The sequence below is a fragment of the Narcine bancroftii genome, chromosome 5 (assembly GCF_036971445.1).
Source record: "Narcine bancroftii isolate sNarBan1 chromosome 5, sNarBan1.hap1, whole genome shotgun sequence".
Classification (NCBI taxonomy): Eukaryota; Metazoa; Chordata; class Chondrichthyes; order Torpediniformes; family Narcinidae; genus Narcine; species Narcine bancroftii.
Window position 1 is genome coordinate 105,696,195 of NC_091473.1, and position 22,724 is coordinate 105,718,918.

At 42.0% G+C, this 22,724-nt stretch overlaps 1 protein-coding gene across 3 annotated transcripts in view; it reads left to right on the forward strand.

Annotated features, from left to right (window-relative positions):
- Window positions 1-22,724, forward strand: part of elavl4 (ELAV like neuron-specific RNA binding protein 4) — a 149,293-nt gene that overhangs the window by 32,750 nt on the left and 93,819 nt on the right. The window contains exon 1 of one of the 3 annotated variants that reach the window (XM_069938579.1): window positions 176-272. The exons of the other annotated variants lie outside the window; for them this stretch is intronic. The gene's annotated coding sequence lies outside the window, so the exon portion shown is untranslated. Of the gene's footprint in view, window positions 1-175; window positions 273-22,724 lie in introns of those variants that run through there. 3 annotated transcript variants of the gene reach the window in all.

Consider the following 22,724-nt stretch of genomic DNA (forward strand, 5'->3'; position numbering starts at 1 on the left):
GTACCAAAGTTGGGACCTTATGATTCATCCATCCAAGGCATTGGTGAGACTACATTTGAAGTACTTTGTGTCATAATGGTCACTAGAGTAACGCAAGGATGTTAATGTGTTGGGGAAATTCATCAGAATGTTGCCAGGGCTGGAGGGCTTGAGTTATAGGGAGAGGTTGTATAGGCTGAGTCTTTATTCCCTAGAACGTAGAATGTTGAGAAATGACATTATAAAATCATGAAGGCCATGGATAAAGAAAATGTAGAGGACATTGATTTAAGGTGAGAGAGGAGAGATTTAAGAAGAATGAAATGCTAGAGGAAGCTAGAGAATCAGGTACAATTACAACATTCAAGAAGATATTTGGGCAGATAAATACATAAGAAGGGCTTAGAAGGATATGAAAGCAAATAGGACTAGCCCAGAAAGCCAAATTGATTAGCATGGACATGTTATGCTGAAGGGCTTATTCCATGCTGTATGACTGACTCCAAGTATAAAATCATGAACATACATTTTTGAAGGGTGTCAGGAATTTGCACAAATATCAAAATTTAAAACAATGCATCAAAAAAGGAACTACATCTATTCACATGTTTACCAAACTTTTTTAGACCAGCATCACAATGTCTTAAAATAACTCACTGCTGTGCTTATTTCAGTATTAGATTTTTTTTTGTCCTACTTACTTTATTTCTGGTTCTTGAGTAGCACTGGATGCTACTCAAAAGTTCCAAGTGTTCCAAATTTTTGTTTGGTTTGTCTGAGAAGCAGTTTCTAGGTGAAGCCAATATTTTCTTTTTCTTATTCTTTCTCTTAAATTTTCTTCTTATTTCTTGGGAGATGGGAGTGTTCCACTAATTTTGTTCTTCTATTATCTTTCTCTCATGTTTTTCTCCCTTTTGTTCAACTTGGACACTGAATTTGCATTTTTGTAGTATTATTGTAATTTTTCTTTCTTTATAATATAACATGTTGACTTTTTTTCTCACTTTCTTGAATATCGACATGCAGATTGATACTTTTGTTAATATTATTGATATTGATGTTTTTCTTTTTGATTATTCTTTGCTGATTGAAAATTCTCAAAATAAAATATTTTTAAAAAAGCAGTTTCAGCAAAATAATGCTTCAGTTGTTGCATATATTAGGCATTATTGTTTCCATTTTTGCCTCCAATGTGTTGAGAGTCTTTCAAATTGACATCATATTTTGTGAATAATTTTATTCATGTACCATTAAATCAAATCTGCATTTTTAAATTTTATCATAAAAATGATTAAATTATATGGTCAACTGACTAGTTTTGGTAATCCTAATCTGCTTGACTGAAAATAAATTGCTGTCCATTTAAAATTAATTTGCTTCAACCATGATCAAATGTTGTTAATCCATTGGCATTACAAATATAGATTATAGATTGATATCTACTGTCCATTAGGTGTCCATCCAAAATGTTCATCCTTATCAACCGTTTTGATATATTTTGTTAAGCATATCAGCCCATGATGTTGGATAAACCTACTCAACGATCTAAACCTTCTCTACCTCACACCCATAATTTTTTGCATATATCTGTCTTTTAAATGTCCTTAATGAAGTGTTGAGGAAACTGGGAGGCTGCAAAAGGACTTGGATTAAGAGAATGGGCAAATTAAATGCAGTGTCGTAAAATGTATGATCATGAACTGGTAGAAAAAAAATAAATGGCAGACTGTTTTACAAAGGGGGAGAGAATTGAAAATACCCAGATACAGGGGGACCTTGGAGTCCTTGTGCAGGTTAACCTGAAGGTAAACTTGCAGAAAATTAGATAATAAGAGCAGGGATGTGATGTTGAGGATTCATAAGGCACCAATGAGACTTTAATTGATGTGTGAGCAGTTTTGGGCTCCTCATTTAAGAAAAGATGTGCTGATGTTGGAATGAGGTTCACAATTACGATTCCAGGAATGAAAGGGTTATCATATGAGGAAAGTTTGACAGCTCTTAGATGGTAAATCTGTGGAATTTGTTGCCATAAGTGGTTGTGGAGGCAAAATCATTGGGTGAATTTAACAGGCAAGTGGATTTCTGAGTTTTTAAAATCCACTTTCTGGGTTTTTGCATGATTTCCACATTTTTCACTTGGCCAAAATCACGTTTACCAACAGGGAAATTGGATCCAAACAAAAAACAATAAATGATGTATAGAGTTGCAATATCCATTTTCTTTTGACTTTCTCTAGCAATGAATAACTTATCATATGCTCTAGACAAAGCATATGTAAAACTGCTGGCAAGCAAGTCTAGTCATGCATCACTGTCTTCGACAGAGTGGCATCTGCAGAACAGTGGGGCCTTCTCAAGAAGAGGGGTTTTGCAAAGTTTTTCCTGGATGTTTGTGCATCCTCATTTTGCTTAGATTCTTGAAAGAAAGTCCTGGTAGATTATGGCTGCCAGGGATCATAATTTTGTAGAGAGAAATCAATCAATGCAGACAGAAGTGACCCACTCATGAAAAATCTCTGTAAGTGGGAATGACTCGATTTTGTCTACCAAGAAACTGGACAGAAATTATCGGTCTATATCAGGCTAATTTTTTTTTTAAACTGGCTTTGCCATATATACATATATTCTGTGTTGACAAAGAAATTAAGTATGGAATTCGGGGATGTGTAGTGCTCATTACCATGTTGGAAAAAAGTGGCATACAAGATCAGAAAAACATTGCTCTCACGCAAGTTAAGCCTAAAATTACGTACCTTTCCGTGGCATTAAGATTATTTTCACAGTCTAAGAAAAGGGACCTGGATTTTAATAGTCCTATTTTTTTTCCACTTGATATTTCCTTCACATCAGAAGCTTCCACTGTCTAGTTACAGAACCACGTAGAATACATCCTTTCTTCAAATCACAAGCAGAAAAGGCACTAATTGCAGAGTTGCAACAGCTTAAGCTAGGTTTGGGATTCAGTGCAGGGAGCACTTGCTTAATTTCACGATGGTTTCAAAAATCAGTTATCCAAACAGCTATCTAAAGATAAACCTGCCTTAAATGCATTATCTATTGATAACATATCCTCCTCATACAAAAAAAAAGCATACGAAGAATACTAAGAAGAAAAGGAAAAAACTACAGAAGAGATAAAAGAAAAGTTGTTGGGATTACAAAGCCCCCAAGTTCATCCCCCACCTCTAAAGCCCAATCCAAGAAGGATTTATCAGCAGCCAAACCAAAAATCAAACACACCATGAAGGTAACAAAAGAGCATGGAGAAGGAAAAGAATAAATTGTATGTATAAACATTTTCAAGGTCAATAAAAATGTTATTAGTGAACATGTCACTGTTTACATTATTTTCTAATGTCTGTTTTTACTTTGAAATACATTAAAATAGGCTAGAAACTGGTAATTTTGTGTGTAAATTTTCAAAAATTGGGGCACTGCCCTCCAAACCCTTCGTAAAGGGGCACTACACCCCCTTGACTCCCGCTTCCTCTTTTTTTCTTTTTGACTTCATTCACATGCCTGATTTAAGAGAGAGATTAATAGATTCTTGATTAGCCAGGTCATCAAAAGTTATGGGGAGAAGGCTGGGCAGTGGGGCTGAGTGGGAAAATGGATCAGTTCATGATTGAATAGCAGGACAAGCAATATGGCTGAATAGCCTATTTCTGCTCCTATATCTTATGGGCTTTTATGTACCCGCCTCCACCACCAATCCTGGCAATGCATTCCTGGCACCCATTAATTTTTGTACCCCTGTTGTCTCCTCTGAACTTTCCTTCCCTTACCTAATACAGATGAACTCTAGTATACTGTCACCCTAGGAAAAGGGTGCTGTCTGTCGACCCTATCTGTCCCGCTCATAATCTCGTAGACCTCTCATCCTTCGCTCTAAAGAGAAAAGCCCTACTTTGTTAACCTTGCCTCAGAAGACACATTCTCCAATCCAGAAAATATCCTGGTAAATCTCTGCACTCTCTCCAAAGCTTCACATCCATCCTGTAATAAGGTGACCAGAGTTGAACACAATATTGCAAGTAGAGTTGCAACATTACCTCAGGACTCTTGAACTTACTCCCCTGACTAATGAAGGCCAGCATACCATAAGTCTTCTTAACTGCACTATCAACCTGAGTGGCAACCTTGAGAGATTTATGCATTTGGATGCCAAGCTCCATCTGTTCTTCCTCACTATTAAGAATCCTGCTATTAACCACCTTCAAGTTTGACATTTCAAAATGTATCACTTTACCCTTAACCAGATTGAACTTCCATCTACTACTGTTTGACCAATTCTGCATCCTGTCTATATCTTGTTCTCTCCTTCAACAATTTTCTAAACTATCCACAACACCTCCAACCTTTGTGTCATGTGCAAACGTACTGACCCATCCCTCTTCTTCTTCCAGGCCATTTTTTTTTAAATAATGGGCTCACAAAACAGATCACTGTGGAACTCCACTAGCCACTGACTTCCAGGCAGAATATATATTCCATCTACTTCTACCCTCTACTTTCTACAGGCAAGGTACCATGAATCCCATGCCTCATGACTTTCTGAATGGGTCCACCATGGGGGACCTTGTCAAGTGTCTTACTAAGATCCACATCTACTGCCCTACCTTCATCAACTTTGTCACTTCTTCCAAAAAGTCAGTTAGGCTTGTGATGCATGATCTACTCCTCACAAAGCCATACTGACTATCCCTGAGAAAACTGCTTCTCTAAATGCCCAAATCCTCAAAATAAAAGAACTGCCATGGTAAAATCATATTATAATGAGTGACTTCAGGAAGGACACACAAGTTCTGTTATGAAGGACAAATAATTTAGTAATAATAATGAGTCATCAGAGAGAAAAATGGCGGCAGTAGAGCAGTTGAGGGTTAGCAGAGCTCCAGGTGGGCATCAGGGTCTGCGGAAAGAGGACTTGGGCAACTTCAGGCAGAGTCAGAGGAAGAGGATATGAAGGAGAAGAAACAGAAAAAAAAGACTGTGGGGACAGAAAGAGGAAGTGGGTAGAGGTATGGCCCCTCTAATGAGGAAGTAATGGTTGCTATTGTACAGTTTTTAAAAAAAATCAATGTTGGGAGGGCAGAAGGAAATTAAAAGATGGATAAATTAACCACAATGGTTACAATGGTAGAGGATAGTATGGAAAGAGTGGAGGAGAGATTGGAAAGGAGGGAGAGTAAGTGAGAAGCATGGGAGAGGGAGCAGGATAGATGGATACTTTGGAGAATCAGAGTAGCAGGAATAATATAAAGGTGGTGGGGGTGAAAGAAGTTGCTGAGGGGAGAGATCCAGTAAATTTCTTCAAAACATGGATACCGGAGGTGATGGGAAGGGACAAAATTGGCAATTTGAATATAGGGAAAGTCCACCGGTCTCTAATTTCCCCCACCCGGCCCCGAATTCCCCCACCCAGCCCCAGGTCAAAGGCCTCGTTCAGTCCTGGTCAAACTCCTTCACTACCAGGACAGGGAGTGAATTTTATGGGCAGCAGCTGAGGGAGCGAAGGAGAGGGAAGGCCCAGCGTTGTGGGACAGGGATAAGGTATTATTTTTCCCTATTATTAGCGCTGTGCTTCTTAAGCACAGGAAAGAATTTGATGTAGTTAAAAAAAAGTGTTGCGACAAAAGTTGTAGAGTATACTCTCATCCACCCTACAACCTTAAAAAATAGTAAGGCCAGGAGGATAAGGAATTCTTTAAGGACGTTGGGGAAGCGAGGAATATGCCAAAAATGGGATATCCTTGTGGGAACAAAGGTAATTAGGACTGGGGAAGAAAGTAGTGGATTGTGGGGCAGTATATATTGTATATGATAAGAAAATGGAGGGGATTGATTATGTGTTATATTGTTAAGATATTGATAATAAAGTTTATTTAAGAAGTGATAAGGCAGCTCGTGGGGGCAAGGAACAGAGTAAGAGGCAGATAGGTGTGTTGGGCATGCTTGACAAGAAGGGAGTAGTTGGCACCAGTCACACGGATATGGGTGACGGGAAGGGGAAGGTGAGATGGAGGAAGAGAGGAGTGGAGGGGTGTTGGGTTTTTTTTATTTTTTTTTAGGTTTGTTGGTTTTAGCTTCTATAGTTTGTTTAAGTTCTACATTGAGCACAGAACTCTGCATTGGAGGCCCATGGAAGAGAAACTGGACAAAAGATGAGAATTAAGGGAAGAGAAGGAGGAGAAAGTAAACAATGGAAAGGTCTTGGGATAAAATAGTCAAATTCGTGAGTTTTAACATAACTGAGATAAATAGGATGATAGAGAGAGTTTTTGGCACATCTTAAGAAAATGCAGGATGACAGTGTTTTTGCTGGAGACCCAACTTACGAAACAAGAACACAAAGTTAAAGAGGGGATGGGTTGGCCAGGTAGTGATGGTCTCCTTCAACTCCAGAGCTAGATGAATGGATATCTTGATAGGGAGAAATGTTCTCCCTTGGCAGGGAGGTTTGTGCTGATGCATTGTCAAATATACTCGGAACCCTACATGCTCATGAATATATGCCCTGAATTTTGATGATGAAAAGTCATACAAGATATATTCTTGAAAGTAAATAAAGGGTATGAGAAAGACTTGATTGGAAGGAATTTTAATTTTTGTCTGGATTCGGTCATGGATAAATCAGCAAAGAAGATAACAAGGGCCAGGGTGGCTAAGTCTATCCTGGCCTTTCTTCTTTGGCTTGGCTTCGCGGACGAAGATTTATGGAGGGGTAATGTCCACGTCAGCTGCAGGTTCGTTTGTGGCTGACATGTCCGATGCGGGACAGGCAGGCACGGTTGCAGCGGTTGCAGGTTGGGGCTGGGTGTTGGGTTTTTCCTCCTTTGTCTTTTGTCAGTGAGGTGACAAAGGAGGTTGCTGCCCGCCGAACTGTGAGGCGCCAAAATGCACGGTTTGAGGCGATATCAGCCCACTGGCGTTGGTCAATGTGGCAGGCACCAAGAGATTTCTTTAGGCAGTCCTTGTACCTCTTCTTTGGTGCACCTCTGTCACGGTGGCCAGTGGAGAGCTCGCCATATAACACGATCTTGATCTTGGGAAGGCAATGGACCTCCATTCTGGAGACATGACCTGCCCAGCGCGGTTGGATCTTCAGCAGCGTGGATTCAATGCTGTCGGCCTCTGCCATCTCGAGTATTTTGATGTTAGGGATGAATGTTGAGGATGGAGCAGAGACAACGCTGGTGGAAGCGTTATATGTTATGAAGGAGCTAAATCTCATAGATGTCTGGAGGAGGCTGAATCGGAGAGAAAGGGATTAAAACAACACGATTCCTACACCAGGGTTGGTTTATTTTTGGTGTCAACCCAATTGGAGGGTAGGATAGTGGAAACCGAGTACATGGTGTGGCTATTGTTGAATCATTCACCCATTATCTATTATAATGCCAGATAAGTTGCCTCAGTGTATAGATGGCGCTTGAATATGTTGTGTTGGAAAAACCACAATTTTATAGTTTTGTTAGAATTCAGATTGATTTGTTCTGTGAGATGAACTGCCCCTCTACGGAGGATACTTCCTAATACGAGACACATTAAAGGCTTACTTATGGGGCCAGATAATTGGATACACCAAGAACATTAAAAAGAAGCACATGAAGAAGATTAATGATTTGAAACAGGAAAAAGCCCAATTGGAAAAGGAATACCAAAAATTGGGCACAGAAGAGAAATACAGGAACTTGGTGAATAAAAAGCTTAAGTATAATATGTTACAAATATATAAGAAAGAAAAGTTGATTTTAAAATCTAGACAGCAGTATTATGAGCTGGGGGGAGGGCCCAGAAAATCTTGTCCTGGCAGGTGAGGGTGGAGGAGGCCTCAGGAATAATCAATGTGATGCAAACAGGGGAAGGCAAGATCTCATGTAAACCAAAAGAAATAAATGATACATTTTGAATGTTTTATACAGAATTATATAAATCTGAATTGGGGAGGTCCTACCAAAATAGATGATTTCTTGCTCCTATTGGAACTACTAAATTTGGGACAGGAGGAGGAACAAGAGGGACTGAATGGCCCTTTCACCAAAGATGAGATAGCATAGACTCTGCACTCTTTGCACGATGGCAAGTCACTGGGGAAGGATGGTTTCCCCATCAAATTTTATAAAGAGTTCAAAGATCTCTTAATGCCCCTTCTTATGAAGATGGTGGATCAGGCAGTGGAGACACACACTCTCCCAAAGTCTTTCTCAACAGTGATTCCCAAAAAAACAGGGACCCATTGAAGGCCACTTCATATAGGCCCATTTCGTTATTGAATACAGACTATGAAATTATTGCAAAAGTATTAGCTGATAGGTTGGCAGAATATTTGCCAAGATTAATGAACCTGGATCAAGTGGGTTTTGTAGAAAAGAGGCAAATCAACAAACAACATAACTAGATTGCGAAGTCTGGGACAATCAGGGGTGAACCCAGGAGTAGCTGAAGCTTTGGATGTGGAGAAGGCCTTCGACAGATTGGAGTGGGACTTTCTCTTCAAGGTACTGGAGAAATTTGGATTGGGACAAACATTTATTAATTGGGTTAAGGCATTTTACCACAAGCCCCAAGCAAAAATTATAACAAATGGGAAGATGTCTCCAGTATTTACATTGATCAGGTCAAGTTGGTAAGGTTCCCCATTGTCCCCATAACTGTTCATATTAGTCATTGAGTCAATGATGGGATCCAGACATAAAGGGGTTTAAGGTGGGCAGGTGGGACATAAAATCAACCTTTTTGCAGACAATGTGTTAGTATATTTTACCTACCCTGGTTGGGAGGGGGGGTCATTGGCCAGACTAAGGACCACATTGAAAGATTACAGGAATGTTTTGGGGTATAAGGTAAATTTGGATAAAAGTGAGATAATGTCTTTAACAAATGGGAATTATGGGCAGTACCAACAAAGAAATCAATTCAAATGGCCGCCAGGAGGCATTAAATATCTGGGGATTAAAGTAGATACAGTTTTACATAACTTATACAAACTTAATTATCTCCCTTTGCTCTGGAAGATTGAGGAGGACCTGGTTAGATGGAGGACTCTGCCCATAACATTGATGGGCAGAATCAATTGTGTCAGAATGAAGGTGATGCAAAGGCTCCAATATCTTTTCCAACTGTTACCCATTTCATTGCCTCAGGATTATTTTTAAATCACTTAGCAAGTGTGTCAGGAAGTTCCTGTGGAATGGGAAAGTGGTTCGAATTTTCATTGAAAAGTTGACATGGGATTACAACTTGGGGGCTTTTAAATTACCCGATTTCAAGAAGTATTACTGGACAGCCCAGATGAGGTTTATCGCCTCACTCTTTGAGGAGGGGACGCCCCCCCCCCCCCCATGGGCGCAAATTGGAGTACACTAGATAGGCAAAGAGAGAGCTGAAGAATTAATATATGTGGGATACCAAATTACTCTCAAAGAAAATGGATAGCCCCATCCTAAATCATGTAGTTCAGACATGGAAAAGAGTAAAACAATGTATTGGATGGAAGGTGGGGATATCCCCCAAAACATCCTTGACCCAGAATAATCTAATACCCTTAACTCTGGGTAATTAAATCCTGGACACCTGGTGCTCATCATATGCACTTCCTCGACCAGTGGGTCTGCCTTGTGTGTTCTAACATGCTTATGTTCAAGAGCAGGGGGTGGGCTGATGACAGTCAGCTGGCGACCCAACTCCCCCCTGCCTGACAGTCCCCCGGTGTGGGACCACGGGGCTGGGGCAGCCGGCGCTGGACTACCAGGCTGGGATGGCCGGCGTGGGACTACGGGGCTGGAGCGGCTGGCGTGTGGCGGCCAGCATAGGCCTACAGGGCTGCCCCTGCATGGACACGAGATGGCATTTGCTCCGTGTCACCTCTCCCCGCTTCGGACCTTTCAGGTGGCAGAACGCTGCCTTCAGCACTGCCACCTGAACGTCCCTTCGCAAACACCCGCAGCCACTGCAGAGCCGCATTCTCCAGGCGATTCCACCTGAAAGCAGCTAGTGAATAGGTTATCTTAGATCTTGTTATGACATGTTAAATCTATGCCACCATAACTAATCCTTTGGGGGAAGAGTAAATAAGGTTTGATATTAGTTTGGTAGTGATATTTTTAAGTTCGACTCAAAAACTTAAATAAACCTAATTGAAGTGGTAGAAGAATGAGATAAGTGACTTAAGGATGTTAAATTAATCAGATAATTTACATTTACTCAGACTGGTGTATCTGCACCCTTCTTCATTTTTGAAGCCTTAGAATTGGACTTGCATGAGACAAAACCTATTGATCACTTTTAGATCTCCAGTGCCAATTTTGTCTTTGTATCTTATTTATTCATGTGATCATTAGGACTCTGGCTCCACATTTACCCAGAGAGAACTCTGAAGAATAGTACTGGCATGTTTTTTTTCATGGGTAAAGAACATGAAAGTTGAAATTGTTGGCACTTTCTTTCCAGTCTGTTTGTCTGCTTTGCTGAGCATGAAATGGGAAATAAAGCACATGCAGCCATCAAGAAACGACAATAGTATAAAGTCTGATTCAGAGTGATTTCAAAATACTCTTACACATGAAAGCTCCAGTGATTTGCTAAAAGACCAAAAATGACACAGCTGGTACTGTTTATAATATTGTAAGAAGCACTGCTAAGCAGTACAGCAGATGGTAGCACATCAATAAGTCAGTATTGATTGGCCTCAGGATAGCCCCATTGTGCCTTTTTTTTAATTTCTTTCCTGTTTCCATTCCACCTATGGCTGAATTCGAGGAAATTGTTAATTCAGCATTTTATTACTCTCATATTAATGGATTTTTAAACTCTTACATTTATCTTGTTTTGAGCTTTTACCTTTCCAGTATAGTTTCAAATAGATGATATACTCATTTAAAGACCAATCGTCCATATAAAAATAAGAATATTTTAATAAATTACACAAATATAATCTGCTGGATTTGTAGTCAATAATGACCGAATTGTTTGTTACTTTAATTATGAAAGTAGGAATGTTGAAATTTTATGTATTTATAGCCATTAGAAAGTCAGAACTTGTTTTGCAGTTCTGGATGGCAAGTAAGACTGTTCATTTCTACAAAATAATCAATTCATTAAGTTAGCAATACAAATTTTAGAAATTTAACAGCATTTCCTTTTGAGTTCATTCTATTCAAATGTATCTTTAGTGCTGAGCAAAGATAAATTAAGTCATATTATTTGTGTATAAGAACAAAACAAATACTTAACAAGGCAGATCATCTGAATCCCTGCTAGCAATTCCTCCTGTATACCCTTTTCTGCATGTTTTTGAGGCATCCACCTAAACCTGTTCAATCACCTTCCAATTTGCTACATGTTGAACTTGCATTGCCTGCTTAATGCACTTCACACCAACTAATATTTTTTGGAGCACCAACTTCAATTGGTACATCTCGGTTGAATCAACCTGAATTAGCATTCATCCATGTCTTAACAAGTATCACCACCAGTGCAGTTTTCACATTCTGCTTGAACAACCTGCTTGACTTTAAATATCTTAACGTGCTTTGAATATTTAAAAAATCCATTTTCCTGTTCCTCCTCTGACTCCCACAATCAACTAATTATCAGCGGCATTGTGTTGTGATCTGTGCTGGGAGTCGAAAGATTTTGTTTGCGGTTATTTAAATGGGCAAATGAAAATGTGGCCATTGACAGTACCTTCTGCCCTTTGTCGGCATAGGATGAACTGGATGGACTGAGTCAACTGCAATGTTTAAGAACTGGGACCTTAGTCTCTGTAAACACAAGAGTTCCTGACTGACATAAAATTTCTAAATCAGACCAAAACAAAAAAAAATAGTTGCCAAATTCCAGATCAGCATACTCCCTACTCCAAAATCTTTATAAATCATTTTGGCTTTTCCTGATATCTTCTTTCAGCTTTTCTGGTCTCAAACACCTCCAAACCATTGTCTCCAGCTTCCCCAGCATTCCTAACCTGCAGTGTTGTAGCACGATTAATGGCCACTCTCACACACAAAGTAACTAGTCAAAGGCTTTATTATCAGAAAACCCAGGCATGCTTCTACATCCTGCTGGCTCACATCCAAGGCAGGTATGAGAGAGGAGACTAGGGGTCTCAGCATTTATTAGGGGATCTTATGGGGAGGGGCTAAAGGTACAGAAGTCAGGCCAGCCTGCCCTGCCCAGTGCACACATGCCTGCAGTACTGTGTTCCACCACATTCACCCCTCCTTTTTTTGAAACTGGCAGAGTGATGCAGGGCAATGTCCATTGATACGTGTCTTACAGTCCATCCAGTTCATCAATTCAGCTGCTCTCACAGTTTTATTTGGCGCTTGTTCGACTGGTATTGGAGAGCTGAAAGATGTGTATACCGGGTCCATAGGGGGTGGGGAATTTGTTTGTAACAAGGGGGGGGGGCCCTTGGGGGCCATGTTGGAGGTGGGATCACTACTTAGTCTGTCAGGGTAATCCCTGGGGCCAACTGGTCACAGCCAGGGGATATCGGGTGAAAGCTCCCATACCAGCACTCCTGCTCATGCCAGGTCCCAGATGGACACTGTATCGTACTGTTCCTCTGGGTACCTAACCAGTGCATACTGGGGGTTCACATGCAGGAGGTGCACTTCCTCGACCAGTGAGTCTGCCTTGTGTGTTCTAACATGCTTCCAGAGAAGCACTGGCCCTGGGGTTGTCAGTGTGGTTCCCATCGCCGACTTCCTAATGCAAAGTAGGGACCTGGTGTCATGCAGCGCTTTTGGAAGGACCTCTTGCCATTGGGATAAAGGCATCCCTTTTGACTTGAGGTTCAAAAGGACTGCCTTCCAGATCTTACCATTCTCCCTCTCCACCTGGCCATTCCAGTCGGGGTTGTAGCTGGTGGTTCTGCTCATAGCTATGCCTCTGGAAAGGAAATATTACTGCAACTCCTTAGACATGAAGGTGGATCCCTGGTCGCCATGAACATAACAGGTATCCAAACAGAGTGAATACTGTGTGGAGTGCTTTAATGACCACAGGGAATGGTGAATGGGAAACGCAAGTACTCGTCCACGATGCTCAGGAAGTAGATGTTCCAATTCATGGATGGGAGGGGCCCCTTGAAGTCCATGCTAAGACGTTCAAAGGGGCGAGTGGTCTTGATGAATTGGGCTCTCTCTGGTCTGTAAAATTGCAGCTTGCATTCTGTACAGAGCAGGCAATTGCGAGTCAGCTCCCTGATTTCCTCCATTGAGTAGGGAAGGTTACGGGCCCTCACAAAATGATATTGTGGAGGGCCTGAAGATGATCAACTTGCACCCTGGTGCAGGTTTCCCTGGAGAGGCTATCGGGTGGCTCATTGACCTTGCCAGGCTGTAGCATGAATAAAAGCTCTCACGACTGGAAGGAAAATGTTTGCTTTTATTAGCTTATAACTAAGGGTAGGTCTTACATTGGTCTTCAGAGGGCTCAGGTTTTAGGCAGGAAACCATGGGTAGATGGGGGCAGAGCTGACCGTCAGTATAACACACCACCAGTGAATCTCAGTTCACTGCAATCACCCCTTCCTGCAGAATTTAGGGCCTGTGGATGAAGACAGAACATTGATTCAGAAAGAAAAAAAAAAGTTGAAAATATACAGCTTATTTCAAATTTAAGTGATCTGGGGGTTTGGAGATCCTGGTGGACGCCTAAGCATGGGAGGGCCTTAAGCTCCTTGGGTCTCCTAATACCCTTGTGAGGGAGAAGTGGCAGGCGGTGTCTTCGGCTGTATGGTGGAGGGGGATGCACTTTCCTCCTGAACCAGATTCCCTGAAGCCCTGACTGGGGGGTGATGTGCATGAGCTCCACGCCTTTGTAGGGCACTAGAGGCAACAAACCCTCTGTTTTGGTGGGTGCCAGGTCTCTGATGTAGACGGTGTCCTCCCTGCCACCTGGATACTCCATATAGGCATACGTGGTATTGGTGTAGAGCAGTTTCCCCCTTTCCACCAGGACTTTGGTCTTGCTTTTCCTCACATGCTTCTGAGAAGGACCAGACCAAGAGTGGTGAGCCAGGTTGGGAGTGTAGTTCCCAATGCTGACCTTCTCTCGAAATTGAATAGGAGCTCATGAGGAGTAATGTTGGTCAGTACATAGTAGCGACCGGATGGAATGGCACATCATAGGAAGAATTTCCTGCCAGCGTGAGCCTGGAATACCTCTTGATTTGAGGGCCAGTTTGACTGCCTTCCAGACCGTGGTATTTTCCTTTTCAACCTGCCCGTTCCCCCGAGGGTTGTAGCTAGTAGTCCTGCTGGATGCGATGCCCTTGCTAGCACGAACTGACGCAGCTCTTCGCTCATAAAAGATGAGCCCCAAACAGGACAAAAATGGAATCGAGGGCCTTTATGACTGACAAAGTGGACGTGTCTGGAAATGGGACGGTGAATGGGAAGCGGGAGTATTTATCAATGATAGAGAAGAAGAAAATGTTCCTGTTCATGGAGGGGAGAGGCCCCTTAAAATTGATCCTGAGCCATTCGAAGGGCCTGGATGACTTAATCAGGTGTGCTTTTGCAGGGCGGTAGAAGTGCAGCTTGCACTCCACGCAGACCTGGCAAGACCTGGTCATTTCCCTGACATCTTCCATGGAGTTTGGCAGATTGCATGCCTTGACAAAATGAGTCATGTGGATAACCCCTAGATGGCAGAGCTCATTATGTAGAGATCGAAGTTGGCTGGTGTGTACAGAGGCACAGCTTCCTCTGGATAAGGCATCTGGAGAGCTCGATCCTAGCAATTTTGTCATTTTTGATTTTGCCTTTCCTGATGTAATTAAACATAAATGCGATAGAGCGCTGGTCAGTGAGGAGCGTAAATTTTCTACCAGCCAGGTACTGCCCTCAGCATCTCACAGCTTGAGCCTCCTTTTCTACAGAAGGGTTTTTTCCAAAAGATATTGGGAACTTGGTTCGGAGGAAGAGAGATGTATACAACAGATGTAAACAACAAGGAAGGGATGAACTGCTTTAGGAATATAAGGAGAGTAAAAAAAATCTTAAGAAAGAAATTAGAAGAGCTAAAAGGAGATATGAAGCTGCTTTAGCAGGAAAAGTAAAAATAAATCCAAAGGGTTTCTATAGGTACATTAAAAGTAAAAGAATAGTGAGGGATTAAATTGGACCCCTTGAAGATGATGGGGGGGTAGGCTCTGTGAGAAGCCAGTGAAGATGGGTGACATTTTAAATCATTTTTCTTCAGTATTCACTAAGGAAAAGAATATTGAGCCAGATGAAGTGAAGAAATATGGTAGGGAGCTCATGGATAATATAAAAATTAATGAGGAGGTAGTGTTGGCTATATTGAAAAAGATCAAGGTGGATAAATTGCCATGTCCTGACAAAATATTCCCTAGGACCCTGAGGGAGGTTAATGAACAAATAGTGGGGGGCGTTGACAGAAATATTTAAAATGTCACTGGCCACGGGGGAAGTGCCAAAGAATTGGAGGGTGGCTCATGTTCCGCTGTTCAAAAAAGTATCTAAAAGTAGACCTGGGTAATTATAGGCCCGTAAATCTGACATCGGTGGTGGGTAAATTAATGGAAAGTGTTCTTAGAGATGGTATATACAACTATTTGGAAAAGTAGAGATTGATTCAGAGTAGTCAGTGTGGATTTGTACATGGTAGATCACGTCTAACAAAGCTTACAGAGTTTTTTGAGGAGGTTACTAAAAATGTTGATGAGGGGAATGTGGTGGATGTTATTTATTTAGACTTTAGTAAGGCTTTTGATAAGGTTCCCTATAAGAGATTGGTAAGGAGGGTGGAAGTATTAGGTATTAATGATGAAGTAGTGAGATGGATTCAGCAATGGTTGGATGGGAGATGCCAGAGAGTAGTGGTGGAAAATTATTTGTAGAATTGGAGGCCTCAGAATTTGGTACTGGGTCCACTTCTGTTTGTCATATATATTAATGATCTAGATGATAGGATTGCAAATTGGATAAGTAAATTTGCAGATGATACAAAGGTTGGTGGTGTTGTGGACAGTGAGGAAGATTATCAAAGTTTACAGGATGATATAGGGCAGTTAGAAGAGTGGGCTGAAAGATGGCAGATGGAGTTTAATATTGATAAATGTGAGATGTTACATTTGGTAGGACTAATCAAAATGGGACATACATGTTAAATGGTAGACAATTGTGGAGTGCAGTGAAACAAAGGGATTTAGGAGTCATGGTACATAATTCTCTGAATTATGTTATGTTATGTTATGAGAGGGATGTTTGGTTCGGTGCGGACTAGAAGGGCCTAATGGCCTGTTTCCGTGCTGTAAATTGTTATGAAAGTTGAATCACATGTGGATAGGGTGGTGAAGTAGGCATTTTGTATGTTGCCTTTCGTAAATCAAGAGTATAGAACACAGGAGTCGGGATGTTATGTTGAAATTGTATAAGGCATTGGTGAGGCCAAAGTTGGAATATTGTATGCAGTTTTGGTCGCCGAATTACAGGAAGGATATAAACAGTATAGAGAGAGTGCAGAGGAGATTTACGAGAATGTGGCCGGGGTTTCAGGTTTGAGTTACAGGGAAAGGTTGAGCAGGCTGGGACTTTATTCCCTGGTGCGTAGAAGGTTGAAGGCTGATTTGATAGAGATATTCAAAATTATGAAGACAGATAGAGTCAATGTGGATAGGCTTTTTCCACTGAGAGTGGGGGAGATTCAAACAAGAGGGCATGGATTGAGAGTAAAAGGGGAAATGTTTAAGGGAAACATAGGGGAAATTTCTTCATGCAGAGGGTGGTGGGGGTATGGAATGATCTTCTGGCAGTGGTAGAAGAAGTGATATCAATGTTAATATTCAAGGATAGGTTGGATAGGTATATGGACCGGAGAGATGTGGAGGGTTTTGGACCAAATGTGGGTCAGTGGGACTAGGTGGGAAATGATGTTCTGCATGGACTAGTAGGGCCAAATTGGCCTGTTTCTGTGCTTTAAATGGTTATATGGTATGGCCACAGATGGAGACATTATTGAGGTAGGGGAAGGTAACCTTCAACCCATACTCATTGACCATTCTGGAAGATAGAAGCCCTGTTATCAAAAGAAAGGGACCCTCCAGAATTTATGGAGACAACTGTTAGCCTAAAATGCAGGTAATCATCGATGGTCTCCTGGCCGTTGGTGAAGTAGAGCAAATCGATGCCTCACTAGGACCTCGTTTTACGATTTCAGGTACCGAGCCTTCAAAGCCTCAATGGGAACGTCATATGTAGTGCAGTCCATAATGACTGCGTACCCTTTCGTTCCTACCCTCGAAATGAGTGCAGACCTCCTGAGTTCATCGGTGTGGAAGATGTCTTTGATCCTGTTCCAGTAGGCTTTGAAGCAATCTAGCCAGGACTTGAACTCCTCAGCTGCATTGGGGACAGAGGGTCTATCAGCAGCAGACCTGGCTTGAGCAGTGCTTCCATCTTCTAGGCAATAAGCTAATAAAATTGTAGTGTGAATAAAAGCTCTCACGACTGGAAGGAGAACATACGCTTTTATTAGCTTAGAACTGAGGGTAGGATCTTATAGTGGTCTTGAGAAGGGCTCAGGGTTTAGGAGGGAAACCAGGGTTATATATGGGTAGATGGAGGCGGAGCTGGGAGGCAGAGCCGGCCATCAGTATAACACACCACCAGTGAATCTTAGTTCATTGCACCGGCTGGTACTAGATCTCATAATTGTAGATGGACACATCAATTCTCGACCTCGTGATCTTGTCATTTTTGATTTTGCCCCACTGTTTATTGTTAAACATAAAAGTGATGGCTCTCTGGTCTGTCAGCAGGGTGAATGGCCTTTCGGCCAAGTAATGCCTCCAGTGGTACACAGCCTCCATTATCGCTTTCCCCTCCTTCTCGATGACGGAGTGCCTGCATTCGGGGCCTTGGAGGGTGCGAGGAAAAAATGCCACTGGCTTGTCTGCTTGGTTCAGTGTGGTGGTCAGAGGCATCACTTTCCAAATTGGAATGGGACGGATTCATCAATGGCATGAATCCCTGCCTTGGCAATCTCGTCGATACCCTTGAAAGCCTTATAAGCCTCTGCCAATGGGGGAATGGTAGTGGTTTTCACTAGGGCTTGGGCCTCGCCTTCATAGTTGGGGATCCATTTGGCCTAATACCAGAAGAGCCCCAGGCACCTTTTTAAAGCCTTGGGTAATTCCAGAAGGGGTTGCGTGTGCTCAGGGCCGATGGTGATGACACCATGCTCACCATATTACCCCATGATTGCCACCCACTTGGTGCTAAACACACACATTTTCTTTTTGTATGTAAGATTGAGGCCCTTTGCAGTGGCCAGGAACCTCTGCAGGTTCTCATCGTGATCCTTCTGGTCATGGCCGCAGATGGTGACATTGTCCAGTTATGTCCTTTAGTTTATTGTCATCCACCATGAGGTCCATTTCCCTTTGGAAATTCCCTTTGAATGGGACCCGCAGGAAATGGTAGAATCAGCCGTTGGCCTCAAATGCTGTGTATGGCTGATCTTTTGGGCGAATCAGGATTTGGTGATATGACGATTTGAAGCCTATGGTAGAGAAGACCCTGTACTTCGCAATCTCATTCACCATATCAGCTATACGGGGCAAAGGGTAGGCATCTAGTAAGGTATACTGGTTGATGGTCTGACTGTAATCTATCAACATCCTGTACTTCTCCGAACTCTTCCCCACCACTACTTACTTGGACTGTTACTTGGTTCAATCATGCCCTCCTCCAGCAGCCGCTCCACCTCCGTCTTAATGAATTCCCTGTCCCCGGGGCTGTATTGCCTGCTTTTAGTGGCAACATGTTTGCAGTCCAGGGTGAGGTTTTGGAACAGCAGAGGTGGAGAGACACGGAGGGTGGCCAAGCCGCAGGTCGGGTGCCCGACCCAGCATTCGAGCATGTGATTTGGCCCCTTCGGGGGAATTGGCAGCGCCTCCCAGAACTGCTTATTACTGATGGTGGAGCGGGGGTGGGCCTGTCAAACTGCATCAGCAAACCCTTAAGTTGGCACTGGAAATCAAGCCCAAATAAAACAGGTGCGCAGAAGTGGGGCATCACCAGAAGTTTGAAGTTCTTATATTTCATGCCCTTCTTGGTTAGGGTCACAGTGGCTAGTGCTGCCTTGCACTTGGCTGGGGACATGGTCAGGGAATAACCTTTGGCTGTGCCAAGTGTATGAAGCTCTCAGTGATGCTTATGTTCAACAGACAGCCAGTGGTGTGGCCGTTGTTCATCATCGATCACCTGAGCTGGTGTGGTCTACTCTGGTCCAGCACAATGGAAGCCAACTGTCCAAATCACTTCTGCTATGTCATTGGGACGGCTGCCGGCAAGGTGGCCACTCAGAAGATCGCGAAGATGCCGCCCCCCACCGTGTATCACGCGGTGGAGTCCAGAAGTGAAGCTGGGTGTGACATCTCTCCATATTGTCATGCCCCTTGTCAAGAAGTTCCGTTCTCGACAACTGAAAATGACGGTGGAAGTGGGTCAGCCCAAGATGGCGATGTGGGTCACAATCTGCACAAGGAACTGCTAGAGTAGAGCTTAGAGTGATGTACCCTGGCATAGTGTCCTTTCCTCCGCCTCTCACAGTCTTACCCCAGCACCCACATAGCCCTCATGAAATTGTTGACTGACTCACCTGGGCCCTGGCTTTGGGAGCCCAGCTGGAAGTGAGTGTTCATTGGGGCTTCACATTGCTGTCAGAATAGGGCCATTGCCTCTTCGTATCCAGTGCAGTCGCAAATTATTTGGTACACTTGGTGGCCCACTGCTGCAAAGAGCAGGTCATACCAATCACTATCGGCTGTGACCTTGTGGCACATCATAGGCCTTCAAACAGTGTAGCCACATATCAAACTTTACAGTAGCCTCTGGTTCCTTTAGATTGATCTCCAGCTGAATTATGTTGTCCATGGCACTTTAAAATTCTGATTAATAAATTGTAACACAATCAATGACCACTTGCAGACATGAAGCAAGTAGTCAAAGGCTTTATTAATTAGAAAACCCAGACATTCCTCTACATCCTTCTGGTTCATGACCAAGGCAGGTATGAGGGAGGAGACTAGGGGTTTCAGCCTTTATTAGTGGATCTTGTAGAGAGGGGCTACAGGTACAAAGATGGTCCAGCCTGCCCAGCCCAGTGAGGATATGCCTACAGTACCGTGTGTTACGAGCCCAGAGGACCCCAAAACCAAGCAGCAATATACATTCACCAAGACAGGTAATTACTTAAACAAAAGTTATTTTTACAAAAACAGAATCACACTTTAACTTAAATAACCTAACAACCCCCTTCTAATTCTAAGTGCACTTGTATGAAATGTGTGTGCGTGTAAGTTCAGAAAAGTTCTTTGGTTCACAGTCCAATCTCACTTCTCACCTCTCCAAGTTCACTGGTTGCAGGCAATTCTTATACTGTGCACAGAATTTAGCATTAATAAAGTTTACCTGGCTTCGGTGCTTGAAAAGTAAATGGAAGGTTTTTGTCTATTTTCAGACAGAGATTTGTTGTTCCTTTTTAATCAGTCACTTCAGTGTCTTGCTGATGAAACTTGCCCCTTCGGGGTTCTCCAGATGATTATCTCTTTCTTTCAGGTCACCACAGAGTTCCTTTTTGCTTCTCATATTCCAAGTGAAACATTAGACAGCCAGTCCTCTCCTCTTGCATGAACCACAAGGGCTTTAACCAGGCCATCTTCCAAAATGGGGCTTTCCATAAGCTTGCCAGCTTGTCCTGTTCCAGTCCCAGCTGCTCTTGCTGGCTGTAACACTGTAGAATGATATCTCTCTCTCTCTCTCTCTCTCTCTCTCTCTCTCTCTCTCTCTCTCTCTCTCTCTTTCTCTGAGAGAAAGCCTGTTTGACTCCCTCTGCTTGCAAAACTACATGACCCTCTCAGAACATCTCCAGTCAGAAGGTGGCTCCAACAAGATCTTTCATCTGTTGCCTTTTGTAAAATAACAATCCATTAATGAAGTCTCTTGAGCACTCTTCAAAGCTCTTGCAAAAGCTGTGGAGCCGGTATGTCTAGCATGGAGCAGAGCTCCAGTATTTTAAATAAGATCTGTTTTAAAGTGTTTGTATGTGACCTACTCTAACAAACCTTTCCCAATTTATCTCCCAAAAACATATCTATGTACTCTGGCGCATGTGTCCAACCTCAAATGTCTTCTCCAGCCTCACTGAACTTTCTAATCTCTTACCACTTCCCCGGTTCTCATGAAATTCGGGATTAGGGAAAGCCATTAATGGCCAGAAATACCTATTCACTTGGAGTAAACATCCTGAAAAAAGAATAAGCCAAGAGCCAGACTATTATAGATAGAATACAGGTCACCCCCCCCCCCCCCCCCCCACCGCGTATCAGGAAGGATTGCAATCCAAGAAAAATCAGTTCATATTTCAGTTTTCCATATAATGCAAAGCCATATCATTGGTACATGCTTCAAGAAATATACTTTAACAAAATAAATTCTGTTTTATTTATTTATTCACTTAAATTCCATCTTTTTATATTATTTCTCAAATTTTTTTGGTAGTGATTTGTAAATTCTGTCAGGATGAATTTCTATTACCTGGTCTGCTGTAATGCAGAAGTTGCCTCTACTTCTAGAGCAGTTCATCAGTGACTTGCTTATTATTGGAAAATGTACCCTGTTATTCAATTCTCACTGTTAATGACTTTCAGATTTGTTTATTTTTTTCATTCCTCTTTCATTTTCCACCATATGAATTGTTTTTGAATAGAAAGTGGAGAGAAATAGTATTAAAGTAAGTTGTCTATTAAATATGATACTTTGAGCATGCTAATTCTACAAATAAAGTATAGAAATGAGATCCTTGCAGACTTCAATTTCTTCACACAAAAATATTTTTGAATGAATCTGGCGAAGAACTATATCTAGACTGAGAATAAATTGAAGCCTAATTTAGATCTTCTGATGGTAGCCTTTTGAGTGCTATGGATTTGATTGAAGAGTGAAAACAATTATTCTAGAAGTAGAATTAAATTTGTACTTTAAATATCATCTTTTTCCTAATGGAAAAAGATAACATAACGGTCAAAAGGCCGATGTGGAATAAGACTGAAAATGCTGAGAGCAGAGTAGTTTGGGCAGCACATTAGGACAAGAAACATAGTTAATCTTTCAACCAGTTTCTTTAAAACTGGGCTTTTCTTTAAAAACAAGTCTGTTTCAGGCTTAGCAAAGAATGGAGGTAAGTGTAGCAAGTCTTGTGGATCTTGGCAGTACTTGGGGGTCTATGAGGCTGAAGAGGGAAGATTTCCTGAGAAAATATGATCAGAGATTATCTAGAACATAGTGGTCTGATGCCTTAGTTCAGAAAGGCATGAGGAGGTGTCTCAAAGCGAACGCTCTTTACCATAGAGGCCATTTTTCCAAACAACAATAATGCTTTTATCCAGAGGTTTGATGAAAATTTTGGGTTTATGCTAAATAACAGGAGTGCTGCAGGTTTTGATAAGGAGTGGGTAGGGTTATTATATTAAAGGCTATGGAAAACATGGAGACAATAGTTGTCATGTTGGCAATTAGTAATTAATTAACCTAGAGAAAATAAAAGGCCAGAAAGATTAGTCCAGTGTATCAGGAATTCTGAAGATAGGAAGAAGGGCCAATGTTGGGAATGGATGACTGACCTAAGCAATGGGAAGAGGAAGAAAAAAATAGAAAGTAATACATGATATTAATTGATTAAACTATGCTTTCACACTTTTC